Source organism: Panthera uncia, chromosome E3 (genome assembly GCF_023721935.1).
Source record: "Panthera uncia isolate 11264 chromosome E3, Puncia_PCG_1.0, whole genome shotgun sequence".
NCBI lineage: Eukaryota > Metazoa > Chordata > Mammalia > Carnivora > Felidae > Panthera > Panthera uncia.
This window is the reverse complement of record NC_064815.1, coordinates 21,873,987-21,899,837: the sequence shown is the minus strand read 5'-3', so window position 1 is coordinate 21,899,837 and position 25,851 is coordinate 21,873,987. Positions and strand designations below refer to the sequence as shown.

The window sequence follows — 25,851 nt, the reverse complement described above, 5'->3', positions numbered from 1 at the left end:
GCTGGCCAGTGGCTGGGTTTAGACTACCTTGGAAGAATTGGCTTAAGGGCAGAGAGGAAAACTTTAGAAACCTTTCTTCCTCTTTGGTGGCGCTGATGCCAGTGAAACCAGACTGAAGTTCTTGTGCCTTTTTTCAGGAATAGGGTCATATAGCTCATTGGACTTAAATTAGTTGCTGTGAATTACAGGCGGGGCTTTATGTAGGTGCCATGTGTAAATCATTGTGCTGTCCAGGTGGAGTTAATTTTTTTTTTTGAGAGAGAGAGCGTGAGAGCTTGAGCACGAGCAAGGGAGGGGCAGAGGGAGAGAGAGAATCTTAAGCAGGCTCCACACCCAGTGTAGAGCCTGACATGGGGCTCCATCTCACAACTGTGAGGTCATGATCTGAGCTGAAATCAAGAGTCGGACGCTTAACTCACTGAGTTACCCAAGTGCCCCAGGTGGAGTTAAATTTGATATCAGAAGAATGAGTTAGCCTAACGGAGGGTAACAGTGGGTTATTAAGGTGTTCTTCAGTACAACCAGAAATTTTCACTCCATAATGTTTTTACTGTAACTTCTCATTCTTGGTGTTGAATCAGGCCCACATGGCCATTCTGATGGTTTCGAAAAGTTTTTGCCCATGAGAGTGGTCTTCTTAAAGATGGTGCATCAGAATCATCTCATCATTGCAGGTAAGGAGGTACTTTTGTTCTCTGAGTTTGCTGCAAGCATGTGCTGACTCAGAGAGGAAAGGGCAAAACCAGACATTTTTCTTTCTGTTGAATCTTTTCATGATGAGGGTTTTGTCCTTTTAATAAAATAAGCCAGAGCTCTAAACTTTATTAAGTGAGAGGTCTGGGGCAAAGGAGAAATGATGCAAAATGCTATCCTGTTTCTTAGAAAACTTTACTGGTACCTTTTGAGCTGTGCCCATTGGCTCATTGTTTCAGAAACATCACACAAAATGTCTTACTCCTTTTTCTAGTTGGCTCTCTTTAAACTTTTCTTAGGGGAACCTGGGTGGCTCAGTTGGTTAAGTGTCTGACTCTTGATTTTGGCTCAGGTCATGATCTCACAGTTCGTGAGTTCAAGCCCCATTTGGGGCTCTGTGCTGACACTGTGGAGCCTGTTTGAGATTCTCTCTCTCTGCTCCTCCCCCACTCACGCACGCACTTTTTCTCTGTCTCTCAAAAACAAATCAACGTAAAAAAAATAAAATTTTCTTAAAAAAATGGCAAAACTTTTCCAAGCCAGCTAAATAAACCCAAATAGGGAATGATCTGAAATGACTTAGACAAAGCAAATGATTCTGACTTTCCCAGCTGAGGGACTTTGTCTTCTTGAAGGCCAGCCCTCTAAATTATGGTAAGATCCAAAGCAAAATTGAGTTAAATAAGTCCCCTAATTCCCATAAGTAATTTCTAAATTATCCTTTTATATACCTTACTTGTAATGCAGCTTGCAAGTGAGTATCACTGTGAGAGCTACAGTTTGTTAGGGTTTAGATCTTAATTAGCTCATGAGAGTGCATCCTTTTGAAGTTGTATACAACAGGTTGTTGGCTAGTTTTCCAAAAGCAATTAAAATGCCCACTGTTATAATTAAGCTTGTTACTGGTTGTATGTTCTAGTTATAGAATGTATTTGACAATTAAAGAAACTGAGAGTGAGGCTTTTGGCTGGGCTCTTTGGGATGTAGTACACTGACTGCCACCTTAATACTCTGTAAGGAGAGTCAAGTGGTGTGTATGGGAAGTACATCGTAGGTCATGTCTTAGACCTTTGAGTATTTATTGTTACTCCATAAGTAAAAGCAACTATAGGTTTGTTTTTGTTTTTTAATTGAAGTATAATTAACATAGTGTTATATTAGTTTCAGGTGTACAATGTAATGATTCAACAGTTCTATACATGACTCGGTGCTCATCATGGTAACAGATTTTTAGGCAAGTGCTAAAGTTCGGGAGTGTGAATTCCTGATTATATACTACTGTATATACAGGAGACAAAAATCCAAACGTCCAAATTACAGTCTTTAGCTGAAAGTCCTTTTTATAAAGCTTTGCCTTATCTTTTAAGAAGGTTGCTTGACTATGACAGTGAACATTTAATCTGTTAAGCTAACATCTCCATTGCTGTGATCAAATTTTTTTATCTGGTTGTTGAAAGGGAAGTTTGGGAGAAATGCCGCCAGGTACAAGATGTGGTTAATGTCTGTTTCTGAACTGCGTACAGCGTGTAGAAGTTGTTAAACTGCACGCCCACCATGGCACAGTGAGATTTGGTCTGGCCCATGGGAGAAGCTGTGATGGTCAGGGCTGGTCTTGATGGCAGATACAGTTCTTCACAGTTTCCTTTGCATGCTGCATGACTTCTATTCTTTCCTTTCTCCTGTTGACCATTTTGGACCGTTTCTTTGTTCCTTAACACCAAAATGGCATGGTGACTGAGACCATGGGACAAATGAGTCATTTATTGGACAGGTGAAAATCAGTACTTAAAGTGAAGTTGGGCTTTTCTCGTGTATTTTATTTTGAAATACATTCAGCACTCAAAGGAAAATGGACCACTTAGTTTTGTGATTCCATCCCTTTGCCTTGCCTGTTAGTGCCCTCCCCCGCCCCCCCATGCAATTAACATGAAAATGATGGTTAAAAATGAGCTTAGCATTTAGAGCTGGGCGGGAGGAAGGCTTCATAGCATGTTAAAATCGGAGAAAAAGAGAAAAGGGCAAGTGTTTTGTGATTATTACTTGGTTTTGAGGAATAGTGAAAGAATTGAGTCTTATAAATGTACTTCTTACCAGAGTTATTTTAAGGTTGTGATTAATGATAAAATTATTTTTATTGTACAAAAAATTAGAATTATTAGAGATACACTATTTATTTATGGCTCTCTAGATATATATATGTTAAACCTATAATATATTAGTATGAAATAAATTTAAAGGCTCGTGAGTCTGAGGACACTTGCTTTAAATTCATTTATACAGGTACTTTCTGTGCTTCCTTTGTAGCAAGTTTTCCATAATTTATTTCTAGTCATGTAGAAATACAGGAGAAAAAAAACAACCAGATTATTAGCTTGGTTCCTTTGAGTTTTACAATTTTCCCATGTACAGAACAAAATAAAACCAGTCTTTGGTGAAGTCCTATGAGATAAGATTACTGGTTCTGAGGAAATGACTATCTCCAAAGTGTACATCTGTATGTAATACGTTGTATGCATTATGTGTGGTGTTTTATAGTTAAAATACAGCATAATCATCATGAAATAATGCACATGAAATGAGATGTTACAATAAGATGAGCTTGGCTTAAAAAGAAACAAAGAATAAACATGGAATTTCTAAGCAGTTTTACTTGTAGGTCTAATGAGTCTAATTAGTCTTACTCATAGCTCAGATGTCCGCTTTGGTATGCTTTACTGCATAAAGTCGTATTCAGCCTCCCAATTCAGAGTAATTCCCCTCCTTTGTGCCCCGTAGCATCCCATGCTTCCCTCATTGCGGCACTTCCTGATCTATATTGTGTATTCCTCCGTTTGAGTATAAAGTGTTAGGACATGAGCAGGTAATTATGCTTTTTATTTTGCCTTTTATTTTACTTTTCCCCTCTGAATTCCTTTTTAAAAAAATTAAAATGTCATTGACACACAATAAACTTCAAATAAAGTGTGTGACGCGTTAAGTTTTGACCTAGTATATACTCGTGAAAGCATCCCACAGTTAGGGCAATGAACATATTTAGCACCCTCAGAAGTTTCCTCTTGCCTTTTTGTAATACTTCCCTCCTCCCTCTTTCTCCTCTTTGTACTGATATGTTTTTTTTTTTTTTTTTATCACTGTAGATTACTTGGCATATCCAATAATTTTATATAAATGGCATCTCCTACAGTTTGTACTCTTTTTCTTTTGTCTGGCTTCTTTCACTCAGCATAATTATTTTCAGATTCATCCATGTAATAGCATGTATTGATAGTTTCCTTTTTATTGCTTAATATTTTTCTGTTGGTTGGATATATTAAAGTTTGTTTATCCACTCATCTCTTTTTGGGCATTTCCATTTTCTGCCATTATAAATAAAACTATGAATACTGGCATGTGAATATGCCATGAATATTGGCATACAAGCCTTTGTATGGACCTCTACTTTCATTTCTCCTAGGTAAATCCCTGGGAATGGAATGTCTGTGTCATATGACAGGAATATGTTTAAATTTATAAGAAACTGCCAAACAGTTTTATAAAGTCTTTGTATCATTTTACGTTCCTACCAACAGTGAATGAGAGTTCTAGTTCCTTCATATTCTTGCTAACAGTTGGTATGATAAATATTTTAAAAATTTTAGCCATTCTCATAGGCATGTAATAGAACCTCACTGTGGTTTAAGTTTGTATTTCCCTAACGGCTAGTGATGTTAACTGTCTCTTCATGTGCTTTTGTCCATATAGCTTCCTTTGAGAAGGCTATGCTTAAATTTTTTGTCCTTTTTTTTTTGAAAGGTTGTTTTCTTACTGAATTTCAAGAATTCTTTGTGTATTCTGAATTCTTTTATCAAATGTATGATTTGCAAATATATTTTACCATCTTACAGGTTTGTCTTTTCGTTCCCATTAAGAATGTCTTTTGAAGGGCAGAAGTTTTAATTTTGGTGAAGTATAAATACCAGTTTGTTATTTTATGGATTATATTTCTGGTGTCTTAGTTAAGAAATCTTTGCGTAACCAAAGTCACAAAGATTTTTTTCCAGAGGTTTTGTAGTGTTAGATTTTACATTTAGGTCTGTGATTAATTTTGAGTTAATTTTAGTATGATGTGAGGTATGGATGAAATTGATTTTTTTTATATGGATATTCAGTTATTTCCACATCATGTGTTTAAAAGACTATCTTTTCTCCATTGAATTGCCTTTGTACTTTTGTCAAAATTTGATGTTTCTGTATGTGTGGATCTATTTAAGATTCCCTATTCTATTCCAATAGTTTTATGCTTATCCCTTCTTCAATAATCATACTGTCTTGCTTATTGTAGGTTTATATTGTCTTAAAATCGAATAGTAAGTCTTCCAACTTCACCATTTGTCTACATTGTTTGTACTATTTAGCGCCTTTGCCTTTCCATGTAAATTTCATTAAAAAAAAAAAAAGTTTATTCGTTTATTTTGAGAGACAGAGAGAACCAGCTGGGGAGAGGGGCAGAGGGAGAGAGAGAATCACAAGCAGGCTCTGTGCTGTCATGTGGGGCTTGAGCCCATGAACCTTGAGACATGACCTGAGCCAAAATCAAGAGTCAAACACTTAACCGACTGACCCCCGGCCCCATCCCCAGTACCCCACCATGTAGATTTTAGAATCATCTTGCTTATTATCTGAATATCCTCCTGGGATTTTGATTGAAATTGTATTAAAGCTGTAGATGAGTTTTGGGAGCATTGTTTACCATATTGGGTCTTCAAATTTATGATCATAGTTATGTCCCTCTACTTATATTGATCTTTTTTGATTTCTTTTCATCAACATCTTGTAGTGTTCAGCATACTTGTCACATATATATTTTATAATTATTCTTTTTACATAGCTTTCATTCATAAGATTCAGAGACTTCTCTTTGGTGCTTTTCATGTTTATATTACATCCTTCTATTAATAACTTCTCTGGTATTAGCCTTCAGTATTGCTTAAGTTTTCCAAAGGCAAACTTTCTAAAGTTTTCCAAAGAGGAAGCCAAATGAAATTTGGAGTCAAATCTGCCATAGGAGATTATTGACTACCTAGGTTGCCCTGCTTGGATTTAACTCTTTGGCTTATATAATTTCTCTTGAGGCATAAGCCAAAAACAGTGATACCATATAATTCCAACTGTGGTTAAAAGAAGGATTTTAAATGGCTGAAGAGCTGACCACTTTTTATGCTGCTTATATTGAGAGGCCACTGGTAGTTTGTGAAACACTGTCAGTGTTTCTTACCCAGAGAGCAGTTGAGGACATATTTTAGTTTGGGAACAGAGAATTCACAGGCTGGTGGAGTGCTGTAGTGGAAGGATTCCTCAGGGATCATCAGTTCACAGAAAGGGAAAGAAACACTCGGTTACTTGGTTTCCTTGGAGAAACATCTTCTCAGTGAGCTCTTCCTGAAGTGCATTCTGTTTCCATCGGAATCCAGATTCCTAGCCCTTCCCACTGAACCGATTATGTCCATTGAGCGTAGGCAGTCAGAATGGAGAGATGAAGGGTCGGTGTTAGAGCTGAGGTGGCTGTTGACCAGAGATGATGCTGTGCCCAGTGGGATTGTTAGGAGAACTTCCTGTGCGGGACAGATGTGAGTGGTGATTGCTCACATACACTAGTGGAGTTACCTTCTGCCAAGCACTATTCTAAATGATTGATGTATATGAACTGGTCTGATCTTAACAACCTTGTGAGGTATACATACTATGATCATTCCATTTTGTGAGTGAGCAAAATGAAGCACAGAGCAAAATCAGGAATTTTTCCAGTAGGTGATGGAGGCGGGAGAGGAATCTAGGCAGTCTGGCCCTAGAGTACACATTTGTAGCCACTACACTTGTTTGTCAGATGGTCAGAGAGCATGTCTGTTAGGAGATCCTGTAGGTGAATGATCCCTACAAACCTCTCTGCTAGTCTTGGAGACCGTGGGGTTCAGTTTTCTTGAGTTTTAAAATAAGAGAGACTTCTGTCAGTGATAAGATGGACACTTCATTTCTGAAGTTCTAAATTTAAAGCTCTTTGGAACATACAGGTTTTCAAATAGAAAATGTGTGTGTGTAAAAGTTTCACTGCTTTAAAAGTCTTCCTCTCCCACAACTACATAGTCTCTGGTTTAAATGTTTGTTTCCCAAGTCTTTTCCCAAGGAAGGACATACTCAGGCTTATATCTAAATGGAATTGAATGGGCCTTTCTTTGATTTATAATGTGGCAGCAGGAGACTGTTTGGCTATGCATACCTCTACGGGGCCAGGTATAAGCAGTTTTAAAGAATCCTAGCCACTAAAATAAGCAGGTGTTGGTAGGCAGAGGCTATGGAGTGGCTGCCTGGCTCTGGCTGGCAAAACATTCCTGGGTGGCATTTGCCACCAGTTCCCTGGGTGTGGGCACCAGAGAGTGTAGGGGAGGAGTTGGCCTGATGAGAGCTCTGTGTTTGTGGCACCTTATGGAAACTTTATAGTGTTTTAGCTGCTCTCTCTTGGGTGGGCATAGAGCCATGCTTGGCCCTAACTCTTAGAGGAAATGGGACAGAGAAGTGGACAATGTTCTGGACTGTGTGGAGGATGGAGACCACAAGGAAGGGATGGAAGGGAGCAGAATAAAAGGGAAAAGCAGTGATTTTAGATGTACTTTGCTTCAGGTTTTCCAGCATCAGGGAAACCATGCACCTCCAGCAGTGTGTAGAATTTGTGCTTTGGGAAGGAAGTAGGTCTTTTTGAGTGTAATCTGGAGTGATTCCTTCTTGAAGGAGGAAATGAAGATGATTGAGAGGCTCTCTGTCTCCCTCATACATACGTACATATCTTGTTTTGCTAATTACAGGGCAGTTGGATAGACCTCATCCACTGTTTTAATCTTTGGGTGTGAGTAAATAAGAGAGACATACTGGGTAGGAGGAGAGTCTTTTTGTCCCTGCTAACAAGGGAGGCCAAAGGTGGCATTTGAACTTTTGACTCTTCAATTTAAATTCCTAACAATTTATTGGGAGCCTATTATGTGCCAGGTGCATCACACGGACATGGGATATGGCATCTAAAGGCTAACTGTTGAAACGGTTTATGTTGGTCTGGATATACTTCCACTAATCTGTATTTGTCATATAAGACAAAGATTATCATTGAAATTTATATTAAAAATTATCCTTTAAAACTATTCAGCACATGTTACCATTCTTAGAATGTGGGGGCATATTGGGATCTTTAGTGGGTATATTTGTTTCCTGTGTCCTGTTGTAACAAATTACTATAAATTCAGTGGCTTAAAACAACACAGATTATTATCTTGCAGTTCCATAGGTTAGAAGTCCAACATGAGTCTCCCTAGGCTAAAATCAAGGTGTTAGTAGGGCTGGAGGCTTCTTCTGGAGGTTGGAGGGCAGATTCTGTTACCTGTGTTTTCCAGCTTCTAGAGGCTTTTGCATTCCGTGGTGTGCGGTCCCTTCCTTCATCTTCAGAGCCAGCAATAGCAGATTGAGTCCTTCTCATGATGCCATCTCTCTTGTTCCCACTTCATAGTCTTATCCTCCTCTTCTATTTAAGAACCTTTGAGATTATATTAGGCCCACTTGGACAATCCAGGATCATCCCCTTATTTCATTTTATTATTATTAAAAAACTTTTTTTTTTTTTTTATTTTTTTTTTTTTTTTTTTTTGAGAGAAAGAGAGAGGCAGAGGGAGGGAGAGAGAAAATCTTAAGCAGGCTTCATGCCTAGCATTGAGCCCGATGCGGGGCTCCATCTCATGAGCTTTGAGATCATGACCTTAGCTGAAATGCTTAACTGACTGAGCCACCCACATGCCCCCAGGATAATCCCCTTATTTTAAGATTTGCTGACCAGCATCCTTAATTCCATCTACAACCTTAATCCCCCTTTGTCCTGTAACATGATACATTCATAGATTACAGGAAGTAAGGAAATTTGACATCTCTGGGGAGCCTTTATTCTACTTTCCACAGTAGTGCCGAGTTTTTCCAATTTTGCTGATTCCTCTAGTCAAGTGAAATTGTATAATGACCCTTACAGTCCTTTGCATAATGGATTGTAACATGTGAATGTGTCCTGTGTATGTAGTGGCGGGAGGCGTAACATTCATTGCCTTAAAGCCTCACACCTCTTCATTGGGATAAAACCCCAACCACCTAAACATGTAATGATCAATTAGTTTTGTAGAATCTCAGTGTTGGAAAGAAGCCGCTTAGCTGGCCTGGCTTGAAGATGCCCTGTTGTGTCTCTTCTGCATGAGTGTCCCACCTTTGCCGACATGGGATGGCCTGGTTTGGCAGATGAGGTCGTCTGTGAACAGCTCCATTTTCCTGGTAGGAAGTTCCTGCTTTATATTGAGGGGAAGTCTGTCTTTTTGCAATAGAACCTATTGGTTCTTTCTTGTTTTACTCTCTGGGGGTCATATTAAATAAATCTAATTTCCTCTTTCATACTTGAAGCCCTTGAGATTTGTTTTTAAAGACTGCTATCGTATCCCCCAAGTATTCAGACTAAAAATTCTCACTATCTTCAACTGGGTCTCACTTGAAACTGTTTTGAGACTTTTTTCCATCCTGGTCACTCTCCTGAGTATGATATAGCACGAGGCAGTGGGGACTGACTGAAGGATGATTTAATAGGAGCCTTTAAATGCCTGGGGAATTGTCATACAGAGGAGGCTGGTAAGATCTTTGCCATCACCACGGAAACAAGAGATCACAGGCTTATATTGTGGCTAAAGAGATTTAGGTGTCAGGAAACCTGTCTTAACCTCATGGATTGAGATAGTGCAGAGGACTGCCATGGCAAGTTGAGGGATCTTTTGCCCTAGAAATGTATAAGGCAAGCCTTTAACCTCAGAATTCATTTATTTTGTAGAAGAGATTTTGCTTTTAGTTAAATGTTCTGTTTAAAGTATTCTTGTCATTGCTTGTCATCTATGCCTGATGCCCGGATTTCCCTCCTGTGTTGGTTCATTGGATGTAAGGCATCATCATCATGACTGCTGTTAATCACAGGGGGAAGGAATATGGTTCAGGGCTTTATGAAGGAAGGGAAACAGTGGCGTAGCTCAGGATAATTAATAGCAAGTGGAGTGACAATTTGATTCCCTGGTAGGAACCCTGGCATTGTTGAAGGAAAAAATCACTTTATTCTTTCATAGAGAGAGGCAGCTGTAATTCTGGTTGGATAGAATCCAATTAAAAGGAACTGACATGCAAATTGATGATCAGACAGTGTGAGCATAGAAAAAGTCCAAGAAGAGTTCTGTAAGAAGTGGCAGCGAACAGTGTAAGTGATTTGGCACGGTAATATGCATAAGAAAAATGGAAACATATGGGTTGGCTACCTGAGCAATTATAAGTCTGGAATCTCAGCCAGGAGGGAGGAGGAGATTGGTTGATTTGGTGGGTTTATAGTTACTAAACTTTTAGACATTTTGTTTGGAGTTGAGGCATACATTTTAGGAATTACAGCCTTTCACAATAGAGTGATTACACATCAACCCTTGAAGGTTATAGGTTTCCAAATTGGTGGTGGTTAAATATAATATTCCCAAGAATAAATGATGGGAATCCAAGCCTGGCTCTTGGAAAGAAGATCTCATGGTACAGATATACGTCACCTGACCTCATGCTGTGTCCTCAAAGATTGCGTGAGAATTGACTCCTAAATTTAGGCTGAAATAAGAGAGCTTGCCATTTATAGTAATGCTATTATGAATCATTTTCTAAAGTGAAAAATCCTTTTTATAACCAAAGTCATGCCCAGTTTATCTCTTGAGTAAATTCATAAGTCCATATATTAGGTTTGCTTAAACAAAGGTATTTTTCTTTGAAATCAAATAATTACAGGGACACATAGCAGTGAAGCTTTAGAATAACAGGAAAAAAAATGGGCATAATTTTGTAAGAAGTCAGTATATTGCTTTTTAGGGAGGAAAATTCTGCTTAAGAAGTCAGATAGCTTCTGCTGCTATTACAGGAGGAGAACGCTGCCTGGCAGATTGCAGGGAGATTTATTAGGATCTTTTGGGAACTGCAGCAGAAATGGCTATGAAATGTTTTGAAGAAGGGGGAAATAGGACCACAGCATTTACTAGGCTTGATTCAGAGGAAAACCAAAGAAGGTGAAATGGAGTTCACCCTGAGCGAGCTGTGGAAGACTGAGAACCTCGGGGGATACTTGCATGGACAGCAGCAGCAGCAAGAAGAGACCAGACAGTGCTCTCAGCACGAGAGCACCCAGTTGTCATGCTGGTCGGCGGCAAGGAACGTCACCAGAGGGGATGCAGAATGCCAGGGTCAGTTTTTGTTGGTTGAGGTGCGAGGCTGCATGTCCTGTAAGCCCTGTGAGGTTTAGCCTCCAGCCACCACGCGCTCTCCCTGAGGCTGTCACCGTTACTTTGCACCTTCCTGGAATGCTCTTAACCTCAGGGCCCTCCCTGAAACTCCCTCACTTGGAGTTTCTGCTAGAAGCACCTTTATCAGGGAGACCTTTCCTGATTATCTAAAGCAAGCGCTTTCTCTTCCCTTACTCTGTGTTATTTTTCTTCATTGCAGTCATTTCCCCCTCAAGCATGTGCTTGTTAAATGTTTTTCCCTTCTTTGTCCATCGGAAGTAAGTTCCATGAGAGTTGAGGCCCACTTTGTTTCTCAGCACTGTATTCCTAGCACCTGATTCCACAACCATTTGTGAAAGCAATTTTTAGGAAGTCTCTGTGCTTCTCACGGTTATAAGAGCTGGGAATGAGAAGGGGAATGGAGGACTCTGTTGCTGTCCTGTATTTCATAATATACTATATAATTATAATAGTTATAAAAGCCTGAGCACAGAATGCTGTGAGCTTTGAGAAATAAGCTGGGGATAGTCCTTCCAAAACTGAATCCAGAGTGATACAGTTTTCTTTGGTGGTCAAGACAAGGAAGGACATTGTAGGCTGACAAAAGAGGTTGAATGAAGTTGGAAAGATTTAAAGATGCATTTTGTGTTTGGACGTTCAGTGTGGCTGTTGGAGCACAGGTGCATGGTGAAACATGACAGACAGGACTAGGAGGTGTGAAGACTGGGAAGAATGCTTGATACGTAGGTTGACATCTAATTGGGTGAGTTTTTGAAAGGAGTTGGGACCTTTTGGGAAATGGTGAGCCCTAAACTCTTTTTTTCCTCCTTTTCTCAAGTTTTTATTAAAATTCCAGTTAGTTAACATGCAGTATAATATTAGTTTCAGGTGTAGGATTTAGTGATTCATCACTTACATACAACACCCAGTGCTCTTCCCCAGTGTCCTCCTCAATACCTCAATCACCCTTCCCCCCTTCCCCTGCCCACATCCTCTCCAGCAACCCTCAGTTTGTTCTCTGTAGTTAAGTCTGTTTTCTGGTTTGCCTCTCTCTCTTTCCGCCCCTTATTTCATCTCTTGTATTTCTTAAATTCCATATATGAGTGAAATCATATGACGCTTGTCTTTTCTGCCTGACTTATTTTGCTTAGCATAATACTCTCTAGCTCCATCCATGTCGTTGCAAATGGCAAGATTTCATTCTATGTATGTATATGTATATGTATATGCATATGTATATGTACGTATTTGTGTATATACATATATATACATACATGTTCTATCTATATGTGTATGTGTGTGTGTGTATACATATGTATATATCTATACATGTTCTGTCTCTCTGTACCACATCTTTTTTATCCATTCATCAGTCAATAGACATTTGGGCTTTTTCCATAATTTGGCTATGTTGATAATGCTGCTATGAACATTAGGGTGCATGTATCCCTTCAAATCAGTATTTTTGTGTTCTCTGGGTAAATACCCAGTAGTGTAATTGCTGAATCGTAGGATAGTTCTCTTTTAAACTTTTTGAGGACCCTCCATACTGTTTTCTACAGTGGCTTCACCAGTTTGCATTCCTACCAGCAGTGTAAGAGGGTTCTCCTTTCTCTGCATCCTCACCAACACCCGTTGTTTCCTGTGTTGTTAATTTTAGCCATTCTGGGTGTACCCGGATGGCTTAGTCGGTTAAGCGTTTGACTTTGGTTCAGGTCATGATCTCGTAGTCTGTGAGTTTGAGCCCCACGTTGGACTCTGTGCTGACAGCTCCAAGCCTGTGGCCTACTTCAGATTCTGTGTCTCCCTCTGTCTCTGCTGCTTCCCCATTCATGCTGTATCTCTCTCTTTCAAAAATAAATAAACATTTTTTAAAAAGTTAAAAAAAAATTAAGTCATTCTGGTAGGTGTGAGGTGATATCTCATTGTAGTTTTGATTTATACTTCCCTGATGATGAGTGCTGTTGGAGCCCCAAACTCTTTAAGCAGGAAGCATGAATACCCAAAAGATAGTGGATGAAGGATTGATGGCAGTGGAAAGGGTGTACAGATAGAGGGAGGATATAGAGCAGGGGTGGATATGATTTTCCCAACTTAAAATGCAGAAAAAGTTTGGGATCCCCACACTGAAGGACCCAAGAGTGAAAAGCAATTCTGTTTGTTTACAGATGCCTAGGATATACTATGTATAGGTGGTGGCTGAAGATCAAAGTCTAGTAATTCTTGGAGCTGTTCAGTTTTTTGTTTTTTTTTTTTTCAGTAGAAGTAAAGCTGTGTCATTGGGACACAAGGAGAATAAGATGCTCTTTTAGTTCATAGAATAAAAATGCTTAATTGGAAAATGCCTTGGCATACAGATGAGAATCGTCATCCAATTCGTGTGTTTAGCGGCTCTGTGACCTTGGAAAATTAAATTTACCTCAACTTCTTACCTCAACTTTTCCATTCAAGGATGGACTTTTGTTCATATGCTTACATTGTTGATGTGTGAAACAGTATATTTGAGCAATTAGATTAAAATTCCCTTTACAAATATTGGGTAATGTTAGGAGTCCTTTGCTTTGATATAAATGCATCTGAAGACCATTGACTGGTGAATGGATAAAGAAGATACGGTGTATATGTACAATGGAATACTATTCAGCCATCAGAAGGAAAGAAATCTTGACATTTTCCATGAGGTGGATGGAACTAGAGAGTATTATGCTAAGCGAAATAAGCCAGGCAGAGAAAGACGAATACCATGTGATTTTACTCATATGTGGAATTTAAGAAACAAAACAGGTGAACGTATGGAAAGGGGGGATGAAAAGAGAGGGGAAATAAACCATAAGAGACTCTTAATGATAGAGAACAAACTGATGGTTCATGGAGTCAGGTGGGTTGGTGATGGATGGGCTACATGGGTGATGGGCATTAAGAAGGGCAGTTGTGCTGAGCACTGGGTGTTGTATGTAAGTGATGGATTACTAAATTCTCCTGAAAACTATATTACACTATATGTTAACTAACTAGAATTTAAATAAAAGGAAAAAAAATACATCTGAAGAGAATAGAACTTAAATATTTTCTCTCTCTCTCTCTCTCTCTCTCTCTCTCTCACACACACACACACACACACACACACACGCACAGAGAGAGAGAGAGAGAAAAGAAAAGAAAAGAAAAAAAGGGAGAAGAAATGACACAGAGAGAAACAGATCTGGAATTGCTTTTTACTGGAATATGGTATCACCCAAGTGTCAGAGCCACTTACTTACAGTCTGAGAAAAACACGACTGTTCCAAGAGGTGGCCTGTGCAGTTTTTAAAGCAGACATTAGAGGAGCAACTTTTTTGCTGCTGATATTCTCCATGTCAAAACACGTTCTGTTTCAGCAGTTGGTGAGAGCGAGTGTAGAGCAGTGCAGAAGCAAGAAGGAGGATTTGATCCTGTGACATGTGCTCCTGCATGCTGACCTGTGGGTCACAGCCGTCTGCATTCCCAACGGCTGGGTATCAGACAGTTGGATACTTTATCCCGGTTTTTACTGCCTTCATCATTCACACCACTCCTGCGGGGTTCCCCGCCTCTCCCTTCAACCTTGGTCATTTGGAGTTGCCAGATTGTAGTCTTGTGTATATATGGAATGTTACATAAGCTGTGTGGTTCTCTGAGACCTTTTTAGGAAATTTGGAAAAACTTATATTTTGGAATGTTTTCTTCTCTTTGAGAAGTGGGGAGGAAAGGGATGTTTTATAACGATTGCTTTGAAGTAGGCCCATTTGTAGAGTATTAACTCAGGCAAAGGACAGAATAGCTTTGTGGTTAACATAAAGTTCCCAGAGTCTCACTGCCTAGGTCCCAGTTCCAGCTTTCCCACTTTTTAAAAACTAAAAAAAATTTTTTTTTAATGTTTATTTATTTTTGAGACAGAGACAGAGCATGAGCAGGGAAGGGGCAGAGAGAGAGGGAGACACAGGATGTGAAGCAGGCTCCAGGCTCTGAGCTGTCACCACAGAGCCCGACGCGGGGCTTGAACTCACGTACTGTGAGATCATGACCTGAGCTGAAGTCAGATGCTTAACCGACTGAGCCACCCAGGCACCCCCCAGCTTTCCCACTTAATAGTTATGTGACCGTGTGAGAGTTACTTAGTTTCCCCATCTGTAAAATGGGACTAGTAGTAACACCTGCTGTAGGGTGCTTGGGAGGACTACAATGAGTAAATATATGTAAACCATTTAGATCAAGGACTGGCGAACAATGTGTGCTCCCTAAATATTAGCTCATGTTAGTCCTGGCTTTCTCATGGCCATTGGCATTTCTAAGGACTTGCAAGAAATCCTCAGATGAATCCTGGACGAAGCCAAACCTTTTCTGCTTGCTGTGTCAGAAAGAGACTTATTGGCACAGTGCTAGAAATGATTCAGTGGGTAAGTAATGGACTGTTGAGCTCCACACCTCAGTCCACTGGCATTGTATAAGAAGCAAGTCATTACCTTCTAATGGTAGTTTAGTGAAATGGATGAGTAGTCTCAGTCTACCTCCTCAGGCAGCGACCGAAGTCAAGCCAAGCATCCTGGAATGTCTGGGAACCACCTGGAGAGAGGATGGAAGTCTGCAGTACAGTTGTAGGGGATGGATGAGTGGGACCCAAGAGGGAACTACAGAAGCAGTGTGACTTGTGTTGATTCCAGCAAGCAGAAGGACTCTCCAGGGTATTCCTGAGTATACACAAGGGATCCTGTTAAGCTGGAGAGCAGAAATCACTCAACAGGAGTCAGACTACCTGGACAAACCCCTGACCTGCCACCACCAACATTGTCACATCCCTGTGGGTGAGTCACATTTTCCTCTCTGACCCTCAGTTTTTCTGTCTGTACACTGATTAGATGATTTCTCGACTCCTTTTCTCTCCCGGGCTCCGTGATTTCACAATTTCATTGGCTTTCAAGAGCTCTGCGAGGTAGGGAGTGCTGCAAAACAATCTGCTGTTAGACCTTGGCCTGTGCAAGTCTTTCGTTTTGTTTTTTGTTATTTCAAAGAAGTTCCTGTTCAAAAGACTACGAAGCATTTCATCATTGGTCTTGTGAGGGAGTTGTCTCTTTAATCTCTCACGTTTCCTTTTTCCCTACAAGTGATATCCACAGGACTGCTGTTGTCTTGTGCTGTCTGGATCAGCACTTTTGCAGAGAAATGAAAACAGTGCACTTTTAAAGGCACAGAAGGCAAAAACTGTAGCATCAGGATTCAAGGTTACAGAATTGGTTAACTTTCTGGTTTGTTTTGCTGAGCTGAATGAAAAGGATTTGATTGAATGTTACTGCTTAGGGATAAATATTAATAACCACAAAAATCCCCCGGTGGTAATTTTTTATTCCTCTTTGTGAAGAGTTTCAAATTATGGTCTAGGATGTGGATTATTATTGTTAACTGAACATGAGTGTGAGGAATGTGGAGTCACTGGGTAAAGGACTTGGTTTGAGGGGAGCCTGATTTGGGACTTCATCCCCTGACCCTGGGATCCTGTCCTGAGCGAAAATCAAGAGTCAGATGCTCAACCGACTGAGCCACCCAGGTGCTCCTAGTCTTTTTAATTCTGGCCATGCTAGTGGATATAAAATGGTATCTCCTTATGGTCTTTAGTGTTTATTTTCCTGATGACTAATAGTGTTGAGCATTATCTTTTTTTGTGTGGTGTTTGTTCAAGTCTTTGACCATTTTAAAATTGGGTTGTTTGTATTTTTGCTACTGATTTATAGGCACTCTTGACTATTCTGATACAAGTCCCTTGTCAGATATATGTAATAAGAATGTTTCTCTCAGTCTGTGGTTTGCCTTTTCAGATTTCCTACTGATGTTTTTAGATGAGCAGAAGTTTTTAATTTTGAGGAAGTCTTATTTATCTTACATTTTCCTTACGTGTTTTGTGTTTTTTGTGCCTTCTCTAGGAAATTGGCGTACCTTACAGAAATATTCTCCCTTGTTTCCTTCTAGAAGCTTTAACTACATTTTGGTTTATGGTCCATCTCAGATTTTTGTGTGTGTGTAAGATAAGAGTAAAGGTTATTCCCCCCCCCCCCTTATGTTTATCCAGTTCTACCATTATTTGTTGGAAATAATGTTTATCCAGTTGTTCTAGCATTATTTGTTGGAAAGACTTTCCTATACTCTTTGACTATATTTGGTACATTTGTGGAAAATCAGTTGCCTGTTTTAAGTTGATTTCTGCTTCTGTTTATGGACTCTGATTTCTGCTCCATTGATGTATCTGTCTATCCTCCCAGTACCACACTGTCTTAGTTACTCGAGCTTTATAGTAAGTGTTGAACTGTAGTAGTGTGAATCCTCCCTCTTTGTTCTTTTTTCCCGAGATTGTTTTGACTATTCTAGGTTCTTTGCTTTTCCATACAAAATGTTAGAATCAAACTGTCAAATTCTTAAAAACAAACACCTGTAGTGCTTTACAAAATCCTGTGATGCCTATGCCATACTCCATGCCAGTATAAACTAGAATCTTTTGGGGGTTGAATCCAGGCATCTATCTATCTGTTAAAAGTCCTAGGTTATTCCAGGTGCAGCAAAGGTTGAGAACTGATGTGCTAATGGGGTTTTGGTGTGTGGTACACCAAAAAAGAAATTCAGTAGTGAATTCCTGGCATGGAACTCACCCCAGTGGAATGTGTGTGCAGGAGTTGAAGTGGGCCCCCAAATGGAAGAGATTGTCCGTGATTATGGAGAAGGAGGGTGTGGTTCTCGGAGGACTATGGAGAGGGAAGGAGAAGCTGTGTAGTCTAGAAAAGCCCTCCCCGCATCTCGCGTGGACCCCCATAGCTGGAGTGCTGCTTTTGGCTACCATTCCTGATTATTTAGGATATCCTCACCCTAAGCCTGCCACAAATGTAGCCTAAAAAACTAGTACCTGCAACTTGAAAGCAGAGGAATGTTCCTGGTTGGTAAAGCATATAAATTGCATTATTTTAGAGAATAGCTCTCCCCTGGATTAGGGAAATGTTTGTGAAATCTGCATAACAATGAACAGTGTAGGCACTTTTTTGAAGGTTCGTAGTCTTTTTAAATTTTAATGTCTTTAGGCAAACATTGATTCCTCCATTCTTCCCATGGGTAGGTAGTTCTGTTAGAAGTGTCGCCTCCCTAAAAGGCTTTAAAGAAAAAAGGGACACAAAATTGCAATCAAATAATGTTGCTCTTTGGGAACACGGAAGCTCTGTGGGCTGGTAGGTGCTTGCTTGTGGCTTTTCTTTTTTTTTCCCCAAACACATTTTCCTTCTTGCAGAGAGAGGTTGAACTATGCAGCTGAGTCCCTCTTTCTGAGCTACAAGCTCCCTAAACAGCTGTAGAGAATTAATTTCAGTCAGAGCTGGCAGAGCTTTGATCTCAACTTTCTGCTCAGTGTTATGGAAAATCCTCTCTGGAAAATAGCCGGTATCTACCTGCTATGGGATGTTACAAAATTCAGATGAACATTGGATGTTTGAGTGTTTTCCTAGGAGAAACGGCACAGAAAATCCTTTTGTGAACTAGATGTTACAGTGCGCACAGAAAGCAAGCATCGGTGATAAATTTATGTTTTTGTGTGTGTGCCATGTTGATTGTACTATTTTCTTGTTCCTCATGGAATTCAAATATAGCATGTCCGACTCCACACCTCACATTTGTCTGTTAGGGGTGAGACATTTTAGCCAGGAAAGAGCCTTGATATTAGCAGCTTCTAACTCTTTTAGAAACCTATGTATGCTCCATGAGGTGGAGAAGCAGGTGGGCCCAGGGTGAGAGAACCCTTGCTTGGCTCTTACCATTTTCTTCCAATAACTATTATAAAGAAATAAGAGCATTCACAGATTCCTCTATAAGAAATCCCCTTTATTCTTTCTTTTTTCTCATTTTTATACCCTTATTCTAGGATTTATCTGTAATGCACTCATCACTTTGATGGTGGTGTAATCGTAACAAATAATTTTATATTCTGCTTAATGTTACAAAAAGCCATTTCTGTGTAGCTATATTATCTTCATAGTTAATAACTTAATGACTGCATAATATCATCAAATTGTGCCATGATTTATGTTTTTCTAATGTTGGAAGTTTTAAATTTTGTGCCATTCTACCACAAAGAACTTATTTGTGCATAGGATTCCCTCTTCCCCCTTAATTTCTTTCACACATTTTCGGTTGTAGAATACTACTAACAGGCTGCCTTTTTGTTTTAAGGGTTTTATCCGTGTACAGTTTACACTGTATACTATCATCAGTGATATAAGGGTCCTTGTCTTGAAAATTATCATTATTTACATTTTTAGCGATAAAAAGCTACAAGATATCTTTCAGAACTGTGTCACTAGAAAGGCGGCTGTACTTACCCTTTATTTTTGGGCACTATTTGAACCTCATTTATGTTTGTGTTTTACTGGTTTATGGATTGGAATTTTTTCCCTTAACTTGCATGAAGTTTTTCTGTTACCTAGGTTGTAACCCTTGACAACGTTTGTCATGAACACTTTTTGCAGTTCTTTTTATTTTAGTTTTTCATTATAAAGGAGTTTATGAAGTTGAATTTTTTTTTCTTTTTTTACTTCTTCTGTTGCCTGAAGGTGAACAAACTTGTCATCCCTTTGAGAGATAGGACCCCAATTCTGTTTCCCCCTCAACATTTCCTGTGGTTTAATTAAAAGACGTTTCTGAGATCCATCTTAGTTTCTGTTGATTCATGTGTCCTCTTCTTACCTGCAGTGCTATGAGGAAAGGTGGGTTAAGTCAGGAGCTGGCTTTTTTCACAAGTCTTGGGGGGAGAGGAATAGAAACAGCCAGAATTCCGATCTTAGCTTCCTGTAATGTCTACAAGTCTATGTTTACCCATCTTTAAAGCTGGGATGAGAATAACAAATGTACAGAGAATTTTTTTAATGCACGTAAGCCTTCTCTTAAGCACTGTTAAGAACCTCAGTTAGAAGTGTTTAAAATACCAAATAGCTGTAACCTTTGATTGGTATGTATGTATCATCATTTCTAGGGTTTTTCTCAGTAGTTGGAGACCACATGGGATCATTGCTGTTTTCTGAAACAAACCACAACCCTCTGACCTGTGGATGTTGGGGATCTGGGTATGGGGGAAAAAAACCCTGTAAATTGAGGTTATCTGTCAGACATATGCAGTATGTGAATCAGATCTGAGTACTTGGTGAGGATTTGGGGGACTAGGTAACAATGACTTAACGAAATAGAAATACTGGAGGCAGTGTGGATAGTGGTTAAAACACATGAGCTTTGACAGAATGACTTGTTTAACCCAATGTTGCCACTTATTTATGTGACCTTGGCTAAGTCATGTAACCTCTCCAAACTTAATTTCCTCAGTTATAAAATGGGCGTCATATTGATGACTTGTTTAATAAGAAAATGTATGTGAAGTGCTCAACATGGTATCCGACCCATACCAAGTAAATTGTAGCTGGTATTATTATCTGTATTAACAGTTACCATTTGTGTAACATTTATGACCTATGGAGAGCCCTTTAACATGCTGTTTCTCATTGAACAGCCTGGTTTTTCAGATGTTCCACTGGCTTTTTATTCATAGCCTCAAGAGGTTGTTCCCTTTAGTTACCCGTACAGCTTATGTACACTCAGTTGGTATTTGTCATGTACTTTCATGCCAGTGTCTTCTTATCTAAATCAATTTCTAAAGCTCTGTGTTAGTACAGAGATTGTATCTTATGCAAGTGGGTTGTTCTTGTACCAGAGCTGGGCCACGGAGTCTGGACCCATTGCTGTTGGAGTCCAGTTCTGTCACTTATTATTTAAGTGACCATCTCTAGCTTGTCAGGGCCACCCTTTCCTCATGTGTGAAATGGATGACAAGTTTCTTGTGAGGACTACTTTCATCAGTGCAAGGGAAAGTACTACGTATAGCATATTACAAATTTTTCCCCACACCTCACTGTGCCTGGTGTAGTAGTCCCTGCTTAGAAGGTGTTATGTTCACTGGAGCTAGGAGGCTCCCAACTGGGAAAGCTGTGCATCCAAGCCTTACCATGAGTATCAAGATACATTCATTTGAAAAGTGCAGATTGTTCTCTGGAGGCTAGTTGTCCTGCAGGGTGCTATGACCGACTAATTAATACTGTGGTAGTTGCCTTTGAATGTTTGCTTCTTGCAGTCATAAAGGTGGGGCATAGTTACACATGGGGACTCAAAGCAGGTTCAATGCTTTAATCCTACCTCGAGGAAGCAAGCTTAATCTATAATAATTACATATGGATTTTGGGTGTGTGGTCTCTGTGGTCAGCCTGGAAGGCTGCACAGGAGGCCCAACAGTCCATGAACATTGGGGTATCGGCTTGGCAGAAGACTGTAGCAGAATCAACCTTGTTTCCCCGTGGAATTTTTTTTTTCCTGCAGACCACAGGTATATTTCTGTGTGTCCTTGGTTTACATTTTTTTCTTTCCAATTTGATTTTCAGACATGACAGTGCCAAAATGTTGGCTGTGGTCAGTTTCAACAGGTAGGGCCCAAATACTAGGTATTCATTTCTCTCTTGAGTAAAAAATAAAGTCGTTCTATGGAGAAAAAAAAAAAGAAGCCGAAGTATTTAATAAGAATAATAAAGAAACCCTGCTTTGTTCGTTTTGGAAAACGGCACCTTTGTTAATCCCCTCAGAGACAATATTACGTTCTGACAGTATCTTTGAATAGTCAAAGAAAGCATGATGTCTCAGTTTAAATTTATTTTTGCTGGCACACTTTTTATTCTGTAAGACTTGTGCTTTTAGGAAGAAGATGTTGTTTCTTACGGAGAAGGAAAGAGCCTAGTGGACAGAGAAGGTTGAAGGGTGTTATCTCCTTGAGTGTAGAGTGGTGTGTAATTTTTACTTAAGGATGTCTCTGTTCTAGAAGAACAGCCAGTTAAGCAGCGTGGTTTTTGCTAATTATTAAGTGCATGCGTTTTCATCTGGTCCATTCCATCAAGTCTTGTTTATGCCTTTGGGATATGGGGAATTGGCTTGGGCTTAGGTGAGGTACACAGATGACATGTGTCATTTCTCTCCTAAGAGGGTGGAGATGACAGGCTTCTTTTACATAATCACTGTTGGGGACTGGGGCACAGAAGTGTTTGGTGTGCCCCTCAGTGTAGTTGGTGGGTGGCTAATTTGATGAAAGAGCCGAGAAGGAACTAGTTTTTTAAAGCTATAATATAGTCCCCATGTGATTAACCCTTTAGTGGCCTTTTAAATACAGAAGAAACTTGCTTTAGGATGCTAGTATCCAAGAGTCTGATTTTATGAGGTCTAGAAACATGATGACCAGTTGTTTGTATTTTGGTCATATTCCATGAATGTCCCCTCAATCTTCGTGGTAGAGAGAGGTTTGAACATGACCCTGAAGAAAACCTTGCTCTGAGAAGAGAGTAATCAAGGCTATAACTTCGACACAATTTAAAAAAAGTATTTGGGTGGCAAAGGAGAGCACCCCATTGGGGTATTTTTTAAAAATGAGATGTTGGGGTGCTAGGGTGGCTCAGTCGGTTGGGCGTCTGACTCTTGATCTCGACTCAGGTCATGATCTCAGAGTTCATGGATTCTGGCCCTGTGTCGGGCTCTGTGCTGATAGTGCAGAGCCTGCTTCAGATTCTCAATCTCTGCCTTTCCCCTGCTCGCTCGCTCGCTCGCTCTCTCAAAATAAATAAATAAACTTAAAAAAAATGAGTTGTTAACTTGTTAGAGGTTTTGTTGTTTTTGTTTTGTTTATGATATCTGTGACTCTGCTATGTTGTGTAGATAGTACAGTGTTAAGGATATGCCTCACAGATAAACTGCTGTGAGCATCCCCAGTGTGGGTGTGTTGTCCTTTTCTTGCCCAATTCAGCAAGGTGTTCCTAGACTTGGGTACCAGGGAGTCTCTCAACATCCAACATTGTTAAAACACACTTCCTGCCGTTTGTTTATCTTCTTTGGGGTTCCCTTAGTAGCAAATCCCAAACCACTCACCTTTTCCAGTAGTATTAATGTTCTAAGAGGGGCTATACATTATATTAAAGTCAGGGTAGTTCTCCACGGGAAGGCTGGTTTTTAAATGAGACGTATTCAGCCTCTTTTTAGCTGGTGTTTCATTACCACCAAGGATTTATAATGCAATAGCTCTGAGGCAGAGCTGGTAAGAATGCCAGCTTCGCTAATATTTAGAGTCATAAAATTCTGGATATTGGACAAGCTCTTAATTACTCTGAATCCGTCTTTGTCTCAATAAAAGTTGGATTGTACCCACTAAAACAAGATGGCTGTGTTTGCATTAATCTCCAAATGTAGGTTAATACCTTTTTAAAAGCTGTCTCTTAGACAAGAGACTTAAAAATTAATTTCCCATTTTCAGCTTAAGATGAAGAACTCTTCCACGTGTGGAGTTTGAAGGGTGCCATTTTTCTGATGTTGTAGATTCAGCTGCCAGTAAGAACTCTCTGTTCCTATTTAGGTTTTTTTCTTTTCTTTTTAATTCTTAGGTAAAGAAAAAAGTCTTTCTCTTCTGGTGCTTGGGGTACTTGTATTTTTTTTTTTTTTTTAATTTGCTTCAAAGTAAATAAAGGTCTCTTTTGTCAGTGGAGTTTGAATCACTGGAGATGAGAGGCATCATGAAGGGCTAGATAGTGGGAATCTTATGATAAAGCATGGCTTCAGAAATTTGGATTTTGTACATATCATTGCTATCAAGCTTGTTATTTTAACATTTTTCATCCTGTGATCTCTAAGCACTTTCTTAACGGGGAGTTTCCCAGTTATGGTAGGTTCTTACTTTAAGTACAAGATAGAAACTTCTTTCACTTTTTTTTTTTTTCCTTTCCATCTCTAGAGCATCTAGTGCTATGTAACCACTTAGCCACCACTAATTCCGGGATTCATTTCTGGGCTGCAGATGGTCAGTGAGATTATAAGGGCTCTGAAAAGATTTTTATATAAATTGAGGTCTTCTCCGTTGAAAGTCTCTGTCTGACACACTAATTTCTCTTTCCTGGTTTCAATGCAGGAGTATCCAATGTGCTATATTAAATCAGATTCTACTCTGATTATCAGTGGGGTTTGGGTCACAGGGAATCAGGGTCAGTTTAAAGAGGAGAAGTGGAAACCAACATAATCAGTCGAAAGGGAGCAAGTCGTGAGAATCTTCCTCTTACTTTATTAAAGCTACAGGTGTTAAAAGCCTTGTTTTCTTGTAGTATTTTAGTCTATTGGTTTTATAGACATTTTATGATTAAGTATTTATGTAATAAGAACAACACATGGCGTTTTTAACAATACAGATTTCCAGGCATCTCTCCCCAGAAATTCTTATTCAGCAGTCTGTGATATAGGTCTCAGAAATCTGATTTTTATGATCAAGCACATTTGATACTCAGAAAATTCCCATTTTGTCCTCCAGAACGTCCACTTCTTCCTGGATATACTTTTTTCTCCTTTGTCATGTCTTTGACACAACACAGTAGGATTTTGGGGGGGGTGGGATATGTCTTCCAATAGAACCTTTTGCAAAAACTTTATGGAGGACGTCCTGCCAAAGCAGACACTTCAGTACATAGTTTTTGGGTTTATAATGATAAACAAATGAAGAACAGGTACCTCACATCTGTCATCGTGAAAGACAGAACTGGGGTGTCAGACCCGAGGTTGAAGGGAGGTGAGCGCTGTGCTCTCCTCAGATGCTTGCAGACTTATACTGTGGAGGACGGGGTCATGCTTCCAGTCGTTCCACAGAGCAGACCTGGGACTAACAAGTGGATGTCGTGGGGGCTGAACACAAAGAAATAGGTGCGATGGGGGTGGGGGGACCAGGGGACTGGCAGCCTTCATGAGATACTGCTTTTACCTTCTCATTATTTGTAGCCTGTGGAACTATTATTTTCCCCCAAAGAAATCTGATTTAGACTACCAGTTAATAAGAGAAGAATTCTTGGATGTGCACAGGTGGGAGCCGGCTGAGGGGCACGCGCAGAAGCCTGTCTCGTCCCCAAAACTTGTAGGCCCCTTCACTGGAAGCCGGGGACTCCCCAGAAATGGCTGCAGACAGCCCGTCAGTGTGGGAAGCTCTCTGCAGCGGAGGTGGCCGTGCAGTTTGTGAGTTTGTGAGTTTGGAGCTCCATGAGGGCTGGGCCTTAGGAAGTTCACTGCTGTCAACGGCTGCTGTTGAGGTCTGGCTCATAGGGTAGGGCTGACTGCAATGGTGGTCGGATGAAAGCTGGGGAGGAGATTTGTATCTCACATCCAGTGCTGATTGAGAAGATTTCTAAGGTCCTTTCTGACCTAGAAAGTCTGTGATATCTGCTTCGAAAATTCAGTCTTAGATCTCGGCGTGGATGACCCGTGTCAGAAATACAGTGAAATTCTCTAGGCCCTCCAATCAGGGGACCTGCTGGCTGATGATTTGACTTGGGTGTCTCCTGTGATTTTCAGTTGTTGTGGTGTGCTCCTGTTCTCAGTGAGAAATGAGAATTTGTTGTAGGTTTACGGCCTAGATTATTAATTGGGATATTTTGTGAAGCCTCTGAAGTGTTATCACTTTATCTTTATCCTTGCCTGTTATTATGCATGAGAAGCATTTGAATTATTTTAGAGAAGATGTAAATTTGCTTGTGCTACCCAGTGTCAGCTTAAAGCTGATTAGCATTTTGCGTCACCTTTGCAGCTCATAAATCATCCACTTCCCTTCTCAGTGAGCAAGCCAGAAGTCAGCAAGGCAGCACCTGCTGTAGACCCAGCCACTTCTTGTCCTGTGATTTAGAGAACACTCCAGGCTCTCTGTGGGTCCCTTTGTGGTTTTGTCTACAGTAAC

The 25,851-nt window shown here is 40.0% G+C and overlaps 1 protein-coding gene across 2 annotated transcripts in view; it reads left to right on the top strand.

The window, feature by feature from the left end:
- Positions 1-25,851, top strand: part of AUTS2 (activator of transcription and developmental regulator AUTS2) — a 1,037,388-nt gene that overhangs the window by 104,936 nt on the left and 906,601 nt on the right. The window lies entirely within an intron of this gene.